Below are 9,937 nucleotides of genomic sequence, written 5' to 3' on the forward strand. Positions count from 1 at the left end.
ATAAATAAAAACGATTTTCGCCTATGGAAAAATGGCGGCGATTTGGACGTGCGAGCCCGAAAACCGGGTTTTCTGATCGTCTGTTAGCTCATTTCTAGGTGCATTGTCTGATCTTCTGCTGCACCATTTGGCTCCGTACGTGAATCCCAAACATGCGTTTCACTCTGCAGGTGGTTCCGTCGTTCCAACATCAACTTGCGCTGGCTCGCATGTCCAAATCAGCGGCCATTTTCCCATAGGCGAAAATCGTTTTTATTTATTTTCAGAATAAACAGGTAAGTACCGTTGTTGTTCCCGGTGTCAAACAAAATAGACCACAAAATGCGACCTTTGTGTGAAGTTTGAGCGCGAACAGAGCGGCGGATCGCTCAGGAAAATTTTTTAAAGTGTTCCAGTTATCGCCGCAACACCCTGTATGGATGTATGTATGTATGCATGCATGCATGCATGCATGCATGTATGTATGTATGTATGTATGTACGTACGTATGCATGCATGTATGTATGTATGTATGTAGGTATGTATGTATGTATGTATGTACGTACGTTTGTATGTATGTATGTAGGTATGCATGTATGTATGTATGTATGCATGTATGGCGCTGGCTACCACCCCCAAGTGCAGGAAACAAACATACCCGAACATAAATACCCGAGAAAGTGCTGGGGAAATAGCCCCGCCGGTAGCGTAGTGGTTATCGCACCAGACCGGTATTCTGGAGGTCGTGGGTTCGGATCCCACCCGGCGGGCATTTTTTTACCACTTTCTTTTCGACTCAAAAAATTCTTCATCTCTTTCTGTGACCCACCAGAACCTCCCCTTTGCTTTCCGAGGTTTTCTTGACTGCCAATCCGTATTTTCTGTCTTATTTCACGGAGCCCCTCATTTCCTATATATATATATATATATATATATATATATATATATCGGAACAGCAAACTTCGAACAAGGTAGAAAACGATTGTTGCCAGCGTTTCAGCAAAGACACTTGCCTTCGTGAGGGCCTTTAAGAACAATGGTATCTAAGAATTTCTAGGAGGGAAACCGAAGCATTATTCACAATACCTTGCCACCTGGCAGCTATTTCAGGTGGGTGCACACCAAGGGAACAACTAACGTTTAGGCGGAGGCCTTTGGGGATCTTTTTTTGCTTTGGACATACGAGGAGTACGTTTTGAGATGAAATCTGTAGTTGGTTTGTTTGCCGGCTAGTTTTCGAGCTTCACGGAAAGAGCGGAATTTAAGGGTACATTTGTGTTTGTTTCGAGCAGACCTCCGGGGTGACACTTTTTTGCCTGGCGTCAGCTGGCTGCTAGGGGTGAGGTCAACATCGATGCCTGTTTGGGTGGTTTTTTGCATCCAAGTGCGTGTTGGGGTCTGCGTGAACACTGAGCGTGATGTCTTTGGTGTGTCTGCTTGTTGTTCGCTTGTGTGCTGTACAGGTGGTGTTGCGGCCACGTCCACGGTTTTGTTCTGGCGTCCCATGTGCTACTCTTAGGTGGACGTGACACTTCACTACTGTTGGAGATGTTTGGTTGGTTCGGTTGTTCTGTGCTGTCCGCGGGCGAGAGGCTGATGCGTGTATTGGGGAGCGTCACCATGAACGAGTTCTCGCCCTGTACCTAATGTTTTTAGAAATCAGTCGGATATTTATATTTATATATACATTGTTATGCAGGAGAATAAAATACAACAGTGGTTTCTTACTCAGCCGTTATGTTCCTGAAGCTCCTCCCATTCAATGTTCTCGCAGAAACATCTGCCAAGTTCGACGATGTGACCGCGTCACAAAGAGCTCGATGAATAAAGGTCTTTACACTTTGGTAAACGTGCGTGGTAGAGTGCTTGTCGTCTCTTTTTCTGTGATAGACATCGTGTCTCTGTCCGGACATGTCAAAGCGCTCTGAGCCGAATTGAAAATATTCCATCACATCACCCCCGCAGCGAGCATACTGTTTGAGATCAGGCGGAGTGGTAGTGATTGTTTAAAAAGGGGGGCTGATTGAAGACGTTAATTAACTTTCCAAAATATGTTTGGTGAACTGTTTTGCACATATCATTTGGCATTTGAATGTTTTGGGCCAGCTGTGTTGCAAAACGTTTCGATCGAACTCTCTGAGATAGGCTTCCTATGTACGTTTTATCCAACCGTGCAAACTGGGACCCAATTCTTGCCTTAACCACGTAGTAGTATGTTAGTGTTTATTGGAGCAAGAGTATCGGCGACCAGAGAGCGCCAAGGCACTATTAGGTATCTATGAGATGAGTATGGTACTGTCTAAAAATCAATATATGCGTGGAATACTACCCTAGAATAAAATAGTATGATGCTCGTAATGGCCAATAAACGGAGACTGTGATTTAAGTGTGACATCGCCTGGAGCCTCAGATCGTGCTGCGCTAGCATGCTCTGAAATTGTGCGCTTGCCTTGAAAACACACAACTATTCGTTTTCGGGCCGCAGACCTAATCGCCGACTAACCGATCCCACTGTAGCGGTGAAGACGTGCGACAACCCGCCGACCGACTCTCCTAGCGCCTAAAAACCAAAGCCTCGAACTGAATCTGCAGTCATACGTGCAAACGCATGGTAGTTTGCGTTGCGGGCGGAAAAAAGTGAAGTATATGATGTTATTCTTGCAATGTGGTGTGGTGTCACGCCTCACAAGGAAAACCAGAAGTGGATGCTGCGTTAGCCAAGGGATGGCGCTAGCCGCCCCGTTCATCATCATCATAAAAATGTTTTTGTTTAGGCGATTTCGAAAGTGAAAAAACAATGACGGGTCATCAGTTTGCCGTCTTCGTTATATGAAAAGCTCAGCGCCGCAAGGTGTATTTACATAGATGTCCCAAACACATGGGCTTCGATGGCGGCAGCCATGGGACACTGAAAACCTTCGTTAAAATGGGAAATTGGTTGCAGATAGGTTCGTTACATCCAGGTTTAACTCAATGCACTTTTGTTTTCAATTTGTTGCAAAAACTACGCTTGGGATCTGCGTTTGCACTTCACGTTCGGAAAGCTAACCGTTAATTTTATGATACCGCATGTTTTTCATAAAAATGCACACCCGTGTACTCTAACACTGCTTTCGGCCTTACGGTTACCCATTTTCTCTTCTGCGCTGTTTTGAGCGTTCACTACAGCCTCCGTGATTTTCTTGCCTACTTCACGTGGCATTTAAACATTGTAATGTTGTTTCAATGATTCAAAGGAGTTTAAAAAGAAAAGCAAGCCTAGTACAAATTCCAGTACACACCAAATATTACGCCTGTACTATTAGGCAGACACGAACACTGTAGTGTCAATACGGAAAGCAATAAGGTTCATTGAACGAACAGTAATGTTCTGTTTACTTGTTCTGTAGCTTGGGCCATGAACTGATGGCCAACGCCATGGCGATATGCGTACATTTCTGACAAGCACGTCAGGAATATAATTTTATGTTTGGTGTGCATGGTTGCTGTGAGATTCGTATCAGTCTTGCCAGAATTTTAATAACTGTGCATATACTTACTCGCTTTCACCTGATCGAACACCTGAAATATATAGCCGATAGTATTTAGAGGGGTTGCCAAGTATTTTGTGGAATGATGCGGCATGTGATGAAAGGATTCCCGCATTACCTAAACGTTCCAAAGTGTTACCCGGTTAAGCATGTTCCCACATTGGCCGCGTAACTACAATTTTGCTGCACATTTCGTCCTCGTCTTCTGCCCCAGTCACATCCCTGACACGAAATTCGTCTTCAGTATTTCTCGATTGTCCCTGATAAACCCAGCGGAGGTGCGATCAAGTAAATTCACTTTCCCGCGTTGCACGGCTCACGCGCCACCGCTTGGAACCTTTTGCAACTCTTGCACCTAGAATGCCGCCGCGAGCTTATTTCTATTTTTGGTTCAAAATATTGCTTTCGACGCGTATTTTTTGTTTGCTGCGGCAAATACCAAGCGCACATCTATTCTCAATTAAAATAACACTGCCTAGTACCAGTTATGTATTCATTTCTGGAAAACAAGTATTGAGATTTGGGCCAGGTTTTGGGCGTTTGGAAAGAAAATGTTTCGCCTACATGAGTTTTTCGTTCTCCAATTATTTTCTCTGTTGGCGTGATAATGAAGCGAGGGATGGACAAACATAAAAAGACTAAAATGTTCGTGTTTAGGTGGCCTAGAAATCACTATGGCCTTTAAAATTTGGCGACTCTTTTACCGGAAATTTCTACGCCACGTACAAAATAGTCAAGACAAACACTTTTCACCTCGTGGAATAGAAGCTGGCACCAGGCTGTCTAATTTGCAGGTGTAGCTTTGCAAATGTCTCCTCGGCACGTTAAAGGGTTAATAGAGGAAGACTCTCTACCCTCGCACTCCCCCGACCAAAATGGCTGAAATACCTGGAGCAGATAGCAACGTTCAGTTGCTTGCGTCTGTAAACTTCTCTTCACTAGAGCCTTGAAAATTACCTTAAGGAATTTCTGACGTCTGTTGCCACGAATGCCTAGCTGCGAGGCCTTGGACAGACAATGAAATGGTCTGTAAACACTGTGTGACTAGTTGTGCACATGAAATTCTGTAGTCTTCGGCCACGCTTCGACCACTCTGGGTGCCTTTAAGCGAATTTAATGACTTGAAGGACTATGTGAAGCCACTGCTTTCCTGTGTTCATAGTGCTTATCCAATCGGGGCGTTCCTGTCGCGAGCCTTTCTGAGATTGGCATGACTGCGCCAACTGCGCGTAGGACAGGGCCACCGACATAGTCTGTAAGATGGCGGATGATCGCAAATAAGTTGTGTAGTAAAACGTACACCCTCAAAGTGTTTAGGCCTTAACTAATGTGGCCCCATTTGTTTTTTTCTAAAACGTATTAAGCTTAGTTAGGTCCACGAAGGCAAAATAACGCCATGATAGCGCGTAAGCGATCGTATAGCGGCTTACCGCACCCCGCTGACCTCTCTGCACCTGAGTTGTAAGCTGCATAAGCGTGCGCAATTTGTATGGTTGTTGAAAATGAAATGTCATTTACCCGAAGGGGAAGGAATTTTGAAACTGTTTCAGTAGATGAGGATTGCAAGCAGTGGAAGGAAAGAGACACGACGGGTACTTATCACCACCTCCGACAGCTGCTCATTCTCGCGGTAAGAGTGATGGGACATGGGTAGCCACATCCCGAAAGGACAGGGCAAAGAATCTGCCGACTGTGGCCTTTCCGTGACCGTGCCACTTACGACACGGAGACGAGTTCGGCTAGCTCCGCAGAGGTGGTCTTTGCCTGGCAGCAGAGCTCGCCGACTGCGCGTAGGGCATTCAACCACTTCAGCGTACTCCTCGGGTCGAGACTTGGCTCTGAATGGTAGAACATTTTCTCGCCCTGAGCGGCCCTGGGAGGCTTATCCCGCCCACTTTCTAATCGGAAACATTAGAGGGGGGCGGCATGCCAATTTTTGAGGTATCGGAAGCCGCAACCACGGATAATGCCAGATGCCACGCAGGCTGTTGAGGGGAACAGTCGCAGAAACTGATGTCTGCAACACTATCAAAACCACAACGACTACATTCTGTCACATGAGGTTGTGGCACATGTAGCTAACTAACAAAACGAAAAAATACATTAACGTAACTTCGACTGCGTATACATCGCTTTTGAAGTTTGTACATTGCCCAATCGGATTACAAGTACTTTGGGCAAAGTTTTACGCCACTCCTATACAGCTTGCGCCCACCACAGATGATGCACGGTATTTCTTTTCTCCGCTTCTAAAAATGAATACTACTTGAGTGTGGAAACACGTAATGTAAACCATGTTTAGAAAGTAATAAAGGTAAAGACGTTTGACAAACTTACTTCGGGGCCCTTTTAGGTTAGATTGGTAGGGTCACGTGGCTAAACTAAGCTTACTTGGGCCTTTACGTTACACGGCAAACCTGTTATTCTGTATCCTCGCTTTGATTTTTAAGAGCTGCGCTTTTTAAGCTTTTAATTTCACCGTGGAGCGTTACCAGAAAACTGAGTCCAGCCGAGCCCGGCGTCGTCCAGGCTTGAGCGCGGGATTGCGGCACGTGACGACTTCTCAAAATAGTGTCAAAAAATACCGAGCGTGCGTTATCGTGCGACTTGTTAGGAGAGCAGGCGTCGACCATATCGACATTCGAGAACACTATGCCGAGCTTTTGTGGCGTGATCTATCGCGTGCAATTCTCGTCAGTTCACGTGCGTTGGCGCCTGAAACGGGGAGCACAAAAACCTAGTTCGCGAAGCAGGGTGCCGCGGGTTCTAGCGCGTGCTAAAGCGGTCGAACGCGTCCTTGGGAGAGAAGAAAGGCTCCGGACAAAACCATCCGGGCCTGCTAGTCATGCGAGCTGTCAATGGCAAGTGCTAAAATCCATGCGAGGTAGAACAACCCAGTCTCCGACGAAGGGAGGGGGGTCGCCAGTTCGGTTGTTGCTTCAGATTTGCACGACTAGAGCGAGCTGCTCCAATTTATTTGTGTCCGCGACTCGAAATGAAAGCTCCGCGAGGAAAGGAAGCAAACCAGTAAGGGGAAAGCTCCGGAATAGGTCAGTTGGCGGCGAACGGTGCATCATAGGTAGGGTGGTTCCTTTCCGGGTTTTTTTAATCAGGGTTGGGGGCGGGAGGGGGGGGGGGGTAAAAATCGGGTGCCAATTTTTAAAAACTGGTAATCGGGCATAAATCTGGTATTGTTGTAATTGCAGTCCAAAGTTCGGCTATTTTGGGGTAAGTCTACAAATGTGCTACATGATACCCGAGGTTTATTCTATAAGAATGTGTCACGAGAATCTCTAAGGCATTAGAATATGTGTTTGTTCAAGCTGGTAATCAGGGGCACGCCAGAATTTTCTTGCAAATGCTCTGCGAAATTTGGAGTTTGTTTAGAAGGGAATGAGCAGTGACGTCAGTAGCGAGCATGGGCAACTTCCAAGAAATGAAACATTTTATTCACAAACAGCTGGCTCTCGATTTTTTACGCATCCTTGTTTGCACACATTATCATCTGCATGTGCAACATGTCGCTCTCTCTACTCGAGACCTGCGCGATCGTTGAACGCACCTCAGTTGGGAGTAAGTTTCCTCGACATCACCGCTTCTGTTACATGGGCAGAGCTAGTGTCACTAGATCAGGTATAACAGTAGCAGCACTCAGGCACGCATGTCAGTAACGGCGGCCATTTTGGTATTTATCAGTGTTGCGAGATTGCCTCTTCTACCGCCTCGCCGCTAACTTCTACCGGGGCGCTTGTTAACAACACTGCCGAAGATACAGCAAAACGGAACCTTCGTACGCACTTCAGCTGCTGAAATGCTGCTGTTATCTTTGATTCGCGTTATCTTTGATTCGTGTTCGAAACAGCGTTAGTCACGCGCAGCCGCAGAGTAGGGAGGACAAGCTAAGTCTTCCACAGTTTACTGACTGAAAATGCACAAGCAACAAAATGGCAGTGCCTATGAACCGTCGCAGTGTAAACAAGTGCCACGTGACGCAAACTGACCAATGATCATGGCGGCGGCACGGAACAATAGGAGAAAAGATTTCCGATTCTCTGTAACCTTATCTAGTGACACTAGGCACAGAAATGTCAGTGCAACATTGGTTGGCCTGGGATGCAACATTGGCAAACCAACACTCTATGATGTCGAAACTGTGTTTGATGATGATTTCAGGTTTAATAGCGCAAGGCCGACAAAGGATGTCAAAACTGCGTTTGTTTGCGGGGATTGCTTCGAGCAAGTACTGGCTGGGAACGCCGGACCGTCAGCCCACATTTGTGCAGATCTATCCATTCATGGAAAAAAACGGCTTTACACGATTCTGCTGAAAGACGTTAGTGGCGGTAAAATCGGGTAAAATCGGGTCCTAACCAAAAACGAACAACCGTAATAATGGGGTGCCTAGAATGGCATAAGGTATACGATGCTGGGTCAAGATGAATAAATTTGGATTAGGTATATCTGGTTGGGTTGGAGAAGTTTACGGTGGAATAGAGTAGATTGTGATAAATGAAACTAGATTAGGGAAATATGCAAAATATAAATGATGGTGACTGCAATAACCGTACAGTGACATGATTGGGTATAGAGAGATAAACAAAATGTATTAAGAAAGAAAGTGTTTGAAACAAGTGGATAAAGGTGAATTAAGGATGCTTTACGAGGATTTTGTGAGGGTTTGTTTGTGGTATATGTGTGGAGGAATAAAATTGATTACCTTATATTAAGATAGAATATGCTAGAATAATAGGGGTTTGGTGGTCAAAGATGAAATAGCAGGTAGATTAAGATGGATGTGGATAGATTAAGGCACAATAGCTTAGATTAGGGTTGTTTTGTGGCGCTAACGATCATTATGGTAGAAATTAAAAATCAGTTGACTTAAATCACCTAACGGCTCATAGGGATAATTTTAGTAGATGAATTTAAAAATGACTGTAGCTGTTTTAACTGCACAAAGTGAATTAAGGGAGGCTAAGGTAGACAAAGTGGGATCAACACACATTTACAGCAAATGGGGTGAAGCCGATAGAATTAAGCTAGATTTGTTTGGTCTAAGAAGGTTTAAAGTGAATGGGAATGAATTAAAGTATATTGAAAGTGATGGTTTAGAAAAAATTGGTTCGAGTGGAGTAGTTATGTTTTAAATAAAAGTGGCTAATACAGATTAAGGTAGAACAAATTGACAAGGACTTTAGTTGTATCCCTTGGATATAAGTCGATTAAAGTAGATTTGTTGAGGGTGAAACTAAATAATTTTTAATAAGCCGTATTAGAAAGTTTTAAGAGGGATTAGATTTAATGTAGTTGTTAAGGTGGATTAAGATGAATTGGGGGAATTAAGAATAAACTTCAACAAACCTGTCCTAACCTCTCCAGTGCGATCACTAAATCTCACTCAAAAAAATTTATCCTAACCATAAACATATTCCTACAAGTAAGTCCAAACCTAACGTGACCACTCTTTGCCCTATTTCTATACCTTACCTGAAACTACATCTAACATACTTGACCAATATCCCTAAATGCTGACGCTGCAACGTTCAAGGTGTGCGCAACGTTTCCTTTAGGTGGTGCTGTGACAGCCTGATGTGCGATTAACAGATTAGTGTAGATCGAAAGCGTCGTAACCATTTATGAAGCAAATTTATGATACATCGAAACACTCGAGCCCGTGCTGGCTTTAGGCGTACTCAGTCTAGCCCCATAAACACTTAGAAAGCGCATACAGTCAATCATGGGGCTTGTGGTGCTGGCGGCAGTTGGGACATGTTTTACGTAACCCGGCATAGGCTTCAAAGCCAGGCAGAAGTCTCTAAAAATTATTTGTAGTTAAATTACGCCAACTTCCGTATGGTGGCGAAGACCAGGAATCATTCAAGATGCCAGCTGCATATCCCAACGGCCAAGCAGGAAAACCTTTGTGTTTGAAACATGGCTGAGTGCCTCGGTTGAAATAGTGCACAGTAATCAGTTGGCGCAGAAGTCAAACAATTTGTCCTACTACAGAATGAGCGGAAGTTCCCAGGAATATTCTGCCTCGGGTAATAGCCTACACGCGAAGTGCATTGCCGGCAGTGCCTTATAATAACATTTTTAAAGCATTCTGATACTGTTCGTCTTGTGTACAGTGGCCATGTTAGGGCACATACCTTGTGATGCTTCGAAATTAAAGTTTTTAGTAGCGCATTGAATCGTGGTAGTCCTTTTTTCTCCTGTAGCTAGTTATAGCTTCCCAGAACAATCAAGCCCGTGAAATCTTTTCATGTGAACAGGTGTACAAACCCGCAACGGAACCACTACTCCCTACGTAATTCAGACGTAACGTAACTTTAGAGGTAGTCTCAACTCTGCTTACGAAAGCACCATGACCTGCCGTGGCGATGCGTTACGACTGCGACACGTTTGTGTTACCGTAATAAAGATTC

The 9,937-nt window shown here is 44.7% G+C and overlaps 1 non-coding gene across 1 annotated transcript; it reads left to right on the forward strand.

The window, feature by feature from the left end:
• The first annotated feature begins 676 nt into the window (after positions 1-676).
• Trnat-ggu (transfer RNA threonine (anticodon GGU)) lies at positions 677-749 on the forward strand. The gene has a single exon. It is a non-coding gene; the product is annotated as a tRNA-Thr (tRNA).
• Positions 750-9,937: the final 9,188 nt, after the last annotated feature.

The sequence above is a fragment of the Haemaphysalis longicornis genome, unplaced genomic scaffold (assembly GCF_048455015.1).
Source record: "Haemaphysalis longicornis isolate Haplotype H1 unplaced genomic scaffold, Haemaphysalis longicornis Haplotype H1 scaffold_8, whole genome shotgun sequence".
Classification (NCBI taxonomy): Eukaryota; Metazoa; Arthropoda; class Arachnida; order Ixodida; family Ixodidae; genus Haemaphysalis; species Haemaphysalis longicornis.